We start from the raw sequence: 12,188 nt of genomic DNA, 5'->3' as shown, positions 1-12,188 counted from the left end.
CAGCTTTTTTATGAAACTTAACACATTGCATCATTTTAGCTGAGACATTGTTTCTAAACAAAAAAAAAATAAAATATAACTGGTGAAGCTATTAACAATGTATAAACTCTTTATTTTTTGTTAAAACCATCAATTGAATAAATTTAATAAATAACATAACGCATGGTTTTCTTTTCATTTCGAAGTGGTTCCCTATTTATTTAAATTTTTTCAGTAAAGAAAGTGAGTGCATCATTTTGGCTGGGAGCCACGGTATATTCGGATACCTCGAACAAAAAAGATATAAAACTGTTTCAAACTCTGGTCCGGTATTTTAACTGCAAAAAAGGCGTGAAAATTCGCTTATTGGGTTTAGTTTAATTACCAAGAGAAAATTCAATAATGATAAGTGAATCTATCTTGCAAATTTTAAGACGCACTTATTTGTTAGATAAGGTGGTAGGGTTTTGCGCACATAACGCGAACACCAACTTTGGTGGATTGTCTAGAAGTGGAACCAATAATGTTTTTGCCAATTTAAATACAGAACTAAAACAATCCATAATTGGTGTTGGTTGTTCACCACACATAATACAATCCAAACTGCCACTGATTTGCTTCCTGTTGATTTAGAAAATATTATTGCGAAAATATATTCTCATTTTTACATATTTACTGTTAGGGTTGAAAAATTGAAATAATTTGCTGTGATGTCCAGGTCGAATATAGTAAACTACTTGGTTTTTGCAAAACAAGATGGCTAGCCTTGTTACCTGCCATTGAACGTGTTAATGTGTTAAACATATACGAAGCGTTAAAGGCATATTTTGTATCCCTTGACAAATGTCCAAACATTGTTCTTGCGAACCAGTCCTCTTTGTTTTATAATGCAATTTTGCAGGTAGAAGGCGATCAAAAAACTATCACAGAAATCCACAACCAAATTAGGACCCTAAAGCTCAAATTCAAAGAAAGAATGGAGGAACAGTTCATTTCAATCACAATGAGTCAAAATTTAAATAATTTCGAAGAATGTGGTGCTATTAAAAGAACATGGTCAACTTTTCATATTAAAAACATTTACGAAAACGGCTTGCAATACCTCGAGAAGTGAACTTCTCAATTTAAGTACGCCGAATATTTTCAATGGGTACCTATGTCTCCAAAAATCAATTGAGTGTCAGGAAGTTCAAAAAGGACTGTCGTTCATACTAGAAAATGCAAACGATTCAATTGCTGAGAACGACTTGTTTGGCGAAATTTATTATTTAAAAAAATATGTTAAAAAATAAAATAAATTGGGTGGCGCAACAGTCCGTTGAAACGTGATATCAACATCTGATATCCGTATTTTCTCTAATAGCCAGGCCGCTATCAAATCTCTGGACTCTGTCTCTACAAACTCTATAACAGTCCATAACTGTCGATCATCTCTAATGGAGATGGCGCAACAGTTTAATATTCACCTTTGCTGGGTGCCGGGCCATAGAGACATTCCAGGTAACTGTAAGGCAGATGAACTCGCCAGGAACGGTACAGTACAGCCCATCCTACCACGTTTGGCAAGTACTGGCATACCAATCGCTACTTGTAAACTGTTGCTAATGCAAGACGCTGCGAGGAGAGCAGGCACCAGGTGGAACAACATCTCCACGTGTCAAGCCAGAAAAAACTTCTGGCCAAGACTGGATTTAAAACGTTCAAGGTGCTTGCTCTCTCTAAGCAGACCGCATATAAGTTCGATAATAGGTGTAATAACCGGACACTGTCTAATAGGAAAGCACGCCACGAGACTAGGCGTATTCTCAAATGACTTTTGCAGAAGATGTGTGGACGAGGAAGAGGAAGAAACGGTTCTTCATCTTCTCTGAACATGCCCTGCTCTAGCTCAAAAACGCAAGAATTACCTAGGAGAATTCTTCTTTAACGATCTAAACGATCTAAATCATATCGGTATAATCACCCTCTCACGTTACGTAAGGGACTCACGCTGGTTCCATTCAGCTTAGGAGGAAGCCTTAGTTTCATGTGGTATCACAATGGGCCATTAAACTGGCTTAAGTGTGTCCGTTTCCATCTTGGACAGCCACTATAACCTAACCTAACCTAACCTAACCTAACCTAACCTAACAGTCCGTTGAGAACTAGGGCCTAGTGACTTACAACTCTCAACCATTCCTGTGTGCGAGTAATGTTGTCAGGAATGGAAAAAATATGTTAGTCCGCAAAAAATTGAACAATGGAACGACTATGCTTGCTCAATTGATTTAAGGTGGGTGGAGATATTTAAATATTTCGGCAAAAGTAGCGTACCTCACAAAAATCTGTTAATGGTTATCGAATATATTTTGAGTCTTGATGGAACAAATGCTTCCACTGAACGAATATTTTGGATAATAAATCATTTGTGGACGCAAGAAAAAACCCGAATGAAATTTGAAACAGTTAAATCTATTGTTTTGCTTGAATTATTTTACGAAAATTACTAGTTTTTTTATGACTTTATAAAGAATAATGGTGAAGTTTTAGAAAAAGTTCACACCAGTGAAAAATAAAGGGTGTCCTAAAATTAACGCAAGGTTTGAATTTGCCGCCATTTGTGCAGTGAAGTGTTGGCAACCCTGAAAAAAAGCAACTTGACAGCTAACAGTATAGGGTTATTAAAAATGGAGCGTTACACGATAGAACAACGTGTCTTCATTATTAAAGAATATTTCAAAAATAGTGAAAGCTTGGCGGCTGCAGTTCGAAAATTTCATACAAAATATGGTCGGAATAGTGTTTTAACTTCGTCAACTGTGAAGAGATTAATTGAAAAATTCATGAAGACTGGATCCATTGGAGACGCCAAACACACTGGTCGTCCAAAAACAAGCCATTCAAATGTGAATGTCGAAGCAGTGCGTGAGAGTGTTGCTGACAATCCAGGAACCTCAATTCGACGTCGTGGACAAGAATTGCAAATTTCAAGAACCTCGTATACTCACCAAAGATCTGTGTCTTCATGCTTACAAAATTCAACTAACACAACAATTGAAGCCTAATGACCATGGACAGAGAAGAGAGTTCGTTGAATGGATTATTGAACATCAACAAATGGACCCTGATTTTTGGAGCCAAATCATCCTAAGCGATGAAGCACATTTTCATCTTGATGGCTTTGTCAATCGCCAAAATTGCTGCATTTGGGGTTCGGAGAACCCACATGTGATTGTCGAAAAACAAATGCATCCACAATGCGTGACTTTATGGTGTGGATTTTGGGCTGGAGGCATAATTGGGCCATATTTTTTTGAAAATGATGCTGGTCAAGCAGTGACTGTTACTGGTGCTCGATATCGCGACATGATTACACAGTTCTTTCTGCAAAATTGGATGATATTGATGTGTCCAATATGTGGTATCAACAAGACGGTGCCACATGTCATACAGCCCGTCAAACAATTCAATTACTGCATGAGACATTTCCAGTTTCGGTGATCAAAATTGGCCTCTTAGATCGTGTGATTTAACACCATTAGACTTCTTTTTATGGGGTTATTTGAAATCACAAGTCTATGTCAACAAGCCCACAACCACCCCTGCATTAAAGGAGGAGATTTAACGCTGCATCAACGAAATTCAGCCACATTTATGCAGAATGGTCATGGAACATTTATTTATTTATTTATTTAGCTTAATACAAGCTATCATAACTTAACTTAACTTAAAACTAGCTTAACATTAACATTAACATTTTTTTTTTTTTTTTTTTTTGCAGTTCTTGTTATCAGTTTTCAACATTAATTCATGTGGGCCCTAAGGCCCACATCAAAGCTCTTTAATGTACAAGAACTAACAATTTTGATTTTACTTAACTTAAAATTACAGGGGACGGGGAATTCGGACTCAAAAAGAGAAAAAGTAAAGGGTATCTTTCAGATGGGATTTGGAAATGTTGAAATCGAAAACTACCATAGCAGCGTTGCAGTGACGAAGAATTCTGGACATTGGTTCAAAGTGCCCGTAATTAGTGCGGTGATGAGGGATATAGAAAAGGGAAACAGATCGCAGATTTCGAGGGTTAGTGTTAAGATGAATATCACTCAGGAGTGCCGGGGAATCTATATTGCCCATTAACAATTGGTGAGCAAATAATATATCAGCGTTTTTGCGTCTAATATATAAGGGCTGCAAACCTATCAGTTTTAGTCGTTCGGCATAAGGAGGCAAGTTGGATGTATCATCCCATGGGAGGCCACGTAAGGCAAATCGAACGAAACGTCTTTGAACATTTTTAATTCTGAGTGAATGGTTTTCATAAAAGGGAGACCATACTTGGCATGCATATTCAAGATGAGGGCGGACTAGGGAAATGTAAAGTGCTTTAGTTACATAGGGGTTTTAAAATTCTTTTGACCATCTCTTAATAAAACCGAGATATCTATTAGCTTCATTAATAATTTGGTCAAAATGGGAATGGAAATTCAGGTGTTTGTCACACATAATACCAAGATCTCTTATAGAATCGAATACGTTGACGGCGTCATTAAGGAAGAAGTAGAAAGGTCATTTGTTTACATTTACTTACATTTAACTCTAGGAAATTATGCATGCACATGCAAACAAAAAAGATATTAAGATCATTTTGTAAAAGTAAGGAATCAGATGGAGTAGAGATAATCTTAAAAATTTTCTTATCATCCGCAAACATTAGGATATCTGAGTTTTTTAATTTAAGACAGACATCGTTAACAGATAAGACGAAGAGAAGGGGGCCAAGGTGACTACCTATAAGTTCTATTCGCAAGATAGGAGGTTATCCAGTTTATAAATATAGATGGAAAGCCTAGAGCTCTTAGTTTGAGATAAATTATGTTATGGGATATTTTATCAAAGGCTTTGCTGTAATCAGTGTATACGACATCAACTTCTTTGCCATTCTCAAGGGCTGACAAAACTTTGGATATAAATTCAATTAAGTTAGTCGTAGTGGATCTACCTTTAAGAAAACCATGTTGAGCGGAGGAGAATAAAGGCTTGCAATGGAAATAAACGGAATCATAAACTAAGCTTTCAAAAAGTTTTGGAATGCATGAAAGTTTAGCAATAGGTCTATAATTGTTAATTTCAGTTTTATTGCCTTGTTTATGAATGGGAAATATAAATGAATCTTTCCATATATGAGGAAACACACCTTGGGAAAGAGAGAGTTCAAAGAGTGCAGTTAGAGGCTTTGACAGAGAATGCATACATTTTTTTAGAACAACTGATGGGACGCCATCAGGACCAGGGCTAAAGTTTTCTTTGAGGCTTACGATTTTGGCAAGTACCATTTCTTCAGTTATTGTAAACGATGAAAGGGAGGTTTGAGTGCAACCATCTAAATAACTAAAGTAGTGTGGATCAGGATCATGCAGATGTTCAGTATACGATTTGCTAAAGTAATTAGCAAATAGATTTGATATGGTTGTTGGATCAGAGGAGATTATGTTGGAGAAACTCATTGAAGGTGGAAACCCATCAGATTTTCGTTTGACATTTATAAACTTGAAAAATTTCCTTGCATCAGAAAGAAGGTTATTTTCCATTTGGTTAAGGTATTGGTTATAAATGGATTCCCTAAAATCAGAGAAAGAATTATAGGCGAAAAGATAGTTGTTGTGATCAGTATCAGATTTGGACTGTAAAAACATCTTCCAAAGCTTGTTACGGGTATTTCTTAGGCTACGGAGCTCTCTGTTGTAACAAGGGGGAGCAGAGATGAAATCTTTTCTACGAGAGAACGGTACTGATTCTTCAATACAGTACGAAAAAATCAAATAAAACCAATTTGTAAGGGACTCAACTGTTAATTGGAGGGATCTTAATTCAAAATCGGCTGAGCTAAGAAGATTGTTAAGTTTGGAGAAATCAGCCCTACGAAAATCATAACAGTAAAAAGTTGTTTTCAAATTCAATGGGGAAGGAGAGATTAAGGGGTGGATGATAGCGATCCAAGGTTGAGAGAAGATGAGGGCTCGGGGAGACAACACAGTTATCGCAATCAGATGAGAATATGAGATCGAGGTGTCTCCCCATAAAGTTACCTACTCCATTTAGTTGAAAAAGACCACAATCAGACAGACGATCAATGAACAGCGATTCAGATTCAGAAGAGATGTTAGTTGGAAAGAAGGATGTCTGATCATCTGAGGTGGACCAATTGAGATGGGGAAGATTAAAGTCACCTAGAACGATGATTAAATCATTAGGTTGCACTAGTTCAAGCAGATAATCAATGGCATTAACAGCGGCTTGGTATGCTTTAATTTGTTGGGCTGGTCGAATATAACAACAAAGGACAAAAAGCGATTCAATTTTTTGAGATTTAACATTTAGGCTTTCAAGCTCGCGGTACACACTCGTATATTTCTGTTCTTGATTGCTTATATCGTAAGCAATAGATATGAGTGCCGTTGAAACCCGAGTAAGCATACAATTAATGTTTTCAAATTCGTTAACGAGTCTGACGTGTGTAACTTCACTCATTTGATTGGAGGAGGGGGAGAGCCGTGATGACGAACTTTGCAAACAGCAATCAATATCAGATTTTAGTAGGTTTAACTGGTCAGACAAGTTTTTTTTCAGATCGTTTGCCGACCAAGTTAGCACCTTTAACTTATCGTCAATGTCTACACGAAGAGAATTCAACCCACCTATGACGTCACAATATTGTTTTTCCAAAGAACGTATCGTGGAAAGGCACTGCGTAGACGATTGTTGACATTGGATGTTTGAGTCCTCAACACTGTTACAAACATGATCAAATTTCTTGGAGAGATTAGAAATTTGATCTTGGCAAACCGAATGTTCGTTAGATAGGGATTCTTTTAAACATTGAATTGCAATCATAATATCCGACACAGATATTTTATTGCATTCATCGCAATAAAACGCGAAATTGCGTAGATAGTCTTTTAGGTATACACTCGCCTTTCTGGCCAAGCCAGCACAAGAGGGGTGTAAGTATTTCCCACAAAGGCCACTGCACTTTAATAGTTCCGCGTTTGAGTCAACGATGACACACATTTTATTGGCGCACGACATAATTAATCAAAAAAGAAATAAAATGGTTTTTTTTTTGTTAAAGTTAGTACACAAGAAGAAAAAAATGCTGGTGTAATGAGAAACGGCGATGAGCAGTAAAGTAGGTCGGGTAAGAATTAACACACGCGCTGCGAGTATATTGATAGTTTTTTTTTTTTTGATTTGTAATTGATTATTTGGGGTCGGTAAAAAAGTGGAAAAGGGCAACTGAGGAGCGAAAAGAAAATGCGACTGCACTTGACGAAGGTATATTAAAAGTAAAAAAGTGAAAACAAAACAAAAGAGTGCGCATGTGCATGCAAAGCCGTGGAGGCCATTTGTCCGCTGTGTTATTCCATACATAACCCTATCCTATGTACTAGTTACGAGTCAATAAAAATATAACTATCAAAAGACTAAAAACGGCGTTTTCTATTTAATTCAAATCTTGCTTTAATTTTGGGACACCCTTTATAACTATCAACCTGGGCAAAAAATATTTTTTTTTGACAGAATATTAAGTATTTTTATGTTTATATTTTTATTTTATTTTATAAAGAAGACATTTGTTTAAGTTCTGTGATTTTTTGTATCTTAAAGAATGATTAACGAACCAACCAATGAAATATGTTGTACATGTGGATGTATTTTTTATTATTTATTTATTGTAGTACTTAAAAAGAAAAGAAAATACTTTCATCAATTAAAAAAATAGTGTCCCGCATTGTCTTAAAAAAATGTCTGGTCACTATAATATAGGTTCATGTGCCTTTTGGTTCACAAGATCGGTTAATATAAAAAAAAGGAATTTTTAAAAAAATCATAACCATACAAAACTTTAAGACATTTTTTTCAGAATGGTGTCCTTGGACAGACTATTTCCGAATAAAAAAAAATGTCTCAACAGGAAAGTTAATTTAAGATATTTTTAATTTTATAAGGAAATTGCAACCGTGCGATCATGACGAGTTACACATTGAGATTGAGTTGATTATAAAAGATATAAAATGAATGCATGACAAAAGAGAAGGATAGATGGACACAGATAGTGAATACACGGATGTTAGGAAGTATAAAAAGAAAAGGAATGAATACATGGATGAAAATGGTTTAAGGACAGTTACAAAGTTAAAAGTTATTTACTGGACATCCTATATCAAATTGGAAATAATTTTTCTATCTCAACATCAAAATCTATGAATATATTTACATACAGCTGTCAACAAAATAATAGCAGCGCTACTTTTCTTTCTGAAACTCTTATTCTAAGTTTTCATTATCACCATCAATCATATCAATATGCATTATATCAATAAAATAACGGCACTTTGTTTAAAAAATTAAAAATTTTGGACACACAAAATAATAGCAGCGTTAATGCAAAAAATAGTTAAAATCAATAAAATAAAGTATAATTCAACTAAAATAGATAACAAACAGTTAGTATTTTCTGCAATTTTAATTTTTTGTTATTTTGCATTTTTTTTTTTGTTTAATTTATTAAACAGTGGGACGAGGAAAACATTGCAGTCAAGAGCTACGCCAAATCATACGCCTAATGAGCCGGTCAATCTTACAGGCAAATCCAAAAAATTTGAACGTTTCTGCAAAGCTGATCCAAAATGCCATCAATTTTGTGGAAAAAGTGGAAACCAGAGGTCGAAAACGCAAATTGCAGAACGGGGACCATAGGCAAATAGTCAAAATGTTAAAGAAAGACCCCTTTAAATCAGCTGTGGAGATAAACAAAGAGCTCGAGCTCAATGTGAGCGATAAGGCAGTGCGTCGCACTCTTCGCACATTTGAAGGCATGCCTGTGGCGGAACGTCTTGTTTTCAGACGAAAGCAAAATCGTTCATTTTGGTGGCACTGGGTCTAGAAATTTTGTTTGGCGTCCACCGAACACAGAGTTAAAGCCAAAATACACCATGAAAACAGTCAAGCATGGAGGCAGCAAAATAATGGTTTGGGGCTGTTTCTCGTACAATGGAGTTGGGCCCATAAAATGAATTGATGGCATTATGGATCAACATGCGTATGTCCAAATTTTGGAAGAAGTGATGCTGCCTTACGCTGAAGAAGACATGCCTCTCAGATGGGTCTTCCAGCAAGACAATGACCCAAATCACACAAGCCATAGTGCGAAAGAGTGGTTCTCACGTAAGGATATACAGCTCTTAGATTGGCCAGCGCAATCTCCCGATCTGAATCCCATTGTGCATTTGTAGGGGGGATGTTAAACGTGTTAATTGTGGACGGCTGTACAAAGTGTGTGGAGGGGAATACCCATAGAGCGGTGCAATAAACAGGTGGATTCAATGCCAAGGAGATGTGGTGATGTTATGAAAGTGAAGGTTTATTGTACAAAATATTAATGTGTTAAATAAATTATATTAATTATAAAATTTTAATGATATTATTGAATAAATTATTGAATATTCATAAAACTGCTGCTATTATTTTGTGTGTCCAAAATTTGCAATTTTTTAAACAAAGTGCCGTTATTTTATTGATATAATGCACACAGATATGATTTTTTTTTTTTTTTTTTATAATTAGCAAACACTAAAAGGGTTTTTTATACCTTTAATATGCCAAAGACACAGTGTGAGCATTAGGAAAAGAGGGAAGGGTTGGATAGGAGGTGTCGGTGTACATTGGTTTTAAATTTCTGAACATTGCAATGACAGGGAAAGATAGAGCGTGGCAAGGCGTTCCACATTCGCGTAGTACGGCTAAAAAAAGAATCTCTGTACTTCATAGTACGTCCGAAGTTGGGCTCAAGGGTAAACTGATGGGCATTTCTAGAAGCGCGGCTATTACGGTTGAATTGTTTAAGGGGAGGAATGCAACTGGCTATTTCACTAGAGCATAGTCCGTTAAAATAACGGTAAAAAGGGTGAGGCAAGAAACCTTGCGTCGATGTTCGAGTGATGTAAACGAGTTGATGATGTTTATGTCACCAATCATTTTAAAAGCTCTTTTTTGAATACTGTCCAAGAGGCTTAAATAAGTTACTGGAGCACTAGCCCAGAGATGAGAGTTATATTCAAGTTTCGGACGTATATAGGTTTTGTAGATTGTAGCCAGATCAGACGGAGAAAAAAATTTCTTGCAACGTCTCAGAAAACCTAGACATCTTGCGGCATTTTTGGCAACATCGCGTATGTGATCGCTCCACAAAAGGTGGTTGCTGATGCACATTCCGAGGATGTCAAGATTTTCTGTTTCGTTGATGCAACTCATAGATAGTGGCAAAGACGGTTTATCTCGCTTTAACGAAGCAAGACAGCATTGCGTTTTCGAAGCATTAAATTCCACACGATTTTTTATTCCCCATTGTACAATGCTGTGTAGGTCGGAATTTAATGAGCTAATCATATTTTGCCGTTGCAGTTCCACATCTGAAGAGGAGGGTTGTGAGTCTGGAAACGAATATGAAAAGCTAAGAGTGCTATCGTCAGCGAAACAATGTATTGGATTAGGAGTAGCAGACAGGAGATTTTATGAGTTTCAGACTTGAATCCGTCCAAAACAACTTGTATTGAACGGTTCGAAAGAACGCATTTTCGATAAGAGAGCAAGATGCCAAACTTTATCAAATGCCTTTGAAATATCAAGTGCAATAATCTTACTTTCTCCAAAACGATGTAAAGATCTGTTCCACTGTTCGGTGAGATGAACCATGAGATCACCAGTGGACCTATTGCTACGAAAGCCGTATTGCCGGTCATTAAGAAGCTTCCGTTCCTCAAGATATTTCTTAAGCTGATAATTAATCAGCGTTTCCATGACCTTAGAAAGAAGGGACGTTAGTGCTATCGGTCGGTAATTTGTGGAAGAAGAAGATTCGCCTTTTTTGGAATTGGCTGAACAAATGCAGTTTTCCAACTACTCGGAACGAGCCCAGAAGAATAGGATAGATGAAAAAGCTTACGCAGTGGTTTTGCTTACGTGGAAGAACACCTCTTCAGAATAATAGCGGGGATACCATCTGGGCCAGCGGATTTATGAATGTTGAGATCTTTAAGAACTCTCGCCACAGTTCGAGTACGAAAAAAGATTGGTCCCATAGAATCATTTACGCGTTCAAGAACTGGAGGAGTCATGACACTATCTGGTAAGGTGGAATTTTCGGCGAACTGCCTTGCAAATAAGTTAGCTTTATCAATAGAGCTTACTAAAGGAGTGTCATTGACAACAAGCATAGGAACCGAGGAAGAGGAAGAATTCCTCATGTTTTTTATACAAATGACCAACAATTCTTACTGCCTTTTTCCGGTTTTCCTCAGTTGGGTTGGCTTTAAAACACCGGAAGCTCACCTCTTTCTCCTTGATAACCTCTTTGCAGCTCGAATCGAACCATGATTTATCGTTGGGTTTAATACTTTTAACCCTATTCGGGATAAACGTTTCCATTCCCAAATGAATCATACTAGATACCATATCTGCACTGGAGTCTACGTCGCTATCGAGGAAGCATAGCGACCAGTTAAAGATCCTGAAAAAATTATTGAGACCGTCCCAGTTGGCTATCTCGTACTGCCAAACGGTTCTCTTTGGAGCTCTTTCTTTAACTGGATTTGTTTGACACGAGAAATTAGCAGATATAACACTATGACCCGATGTGCCTAGAGGCGTCAATACACTGATTGTGTACTTATCAGGATCAGAAGTGAGAAACAAGTCAAGGGTCGTTAACGTCTGATATTCGAGTAGGCTCATTGATGGTGATAATGAAAGCTTAGAATAAGGCTTTTAGAGAGAAAAAAGCAATAACAAAGAAGATATAATAAAAAGAAATGAGAAAAAAGTAGCGCTGCTATTATTTTGTTGTATATATGATCATAAATGTTTCAAAATTCTGCAATATTCAAAATCAAATTTTAACGATTATATATTATGGCCACCTGAATGAAAGAACAATTTCAAACTTTTCATACATCCAGATTTGCTATGTTAAACTAGCTGGACTTTTCTGTCAACATAAATTAAACATTTTAAGCACCTTCGGAAAGGTAGGTATCAAAAACGTTTCTTTCATTCAAAAGACCATAAGCAACCTAAATGGCTTCAATTCAAAAAATACGATAACACCATTTGGATTCGATACCAATCAACTTACAAAGTTCAAAATTAGGAGCAATAAGAAGTTGCTTTTT

The 12,188-nt window shown here is 36.5% G+C and overlaps 1 protein-coding gene across 8 annotated transcripts in view; it reads right to left on the bottom strand.

Annotated features, from left to right (window-relative positions):
• The window catches only part of LOC129947869 (GATOR complex protein Iml1), a 78,598-nt gene that overhangs the window by 18,092 nt on the left and 48,318 nt on the right, over positions 1–12,188 (bottom strand). The window lies entirely within an intron of this gene.

Source organism: Eupeodes corollae, chromosome 2 (genome assembly GCF_945859685.1).
Source record: "Eupeodes corollae chromosome 2, idEupCoro1.1, whole genome shotgun sequence".
In the NCBI taxonomy this organism is placed as follows: Eukaryota; Metazoa; Arthropoda; class Insecta; order Diptera; family Syrphidae; genus Eupeodes; species Eupeodes corollae.
The sequence above is the reverse complement of the archived record's forward strand: the minus strand, read 5'-3'. Positions and strand labels throughout refer to the sequence as shown.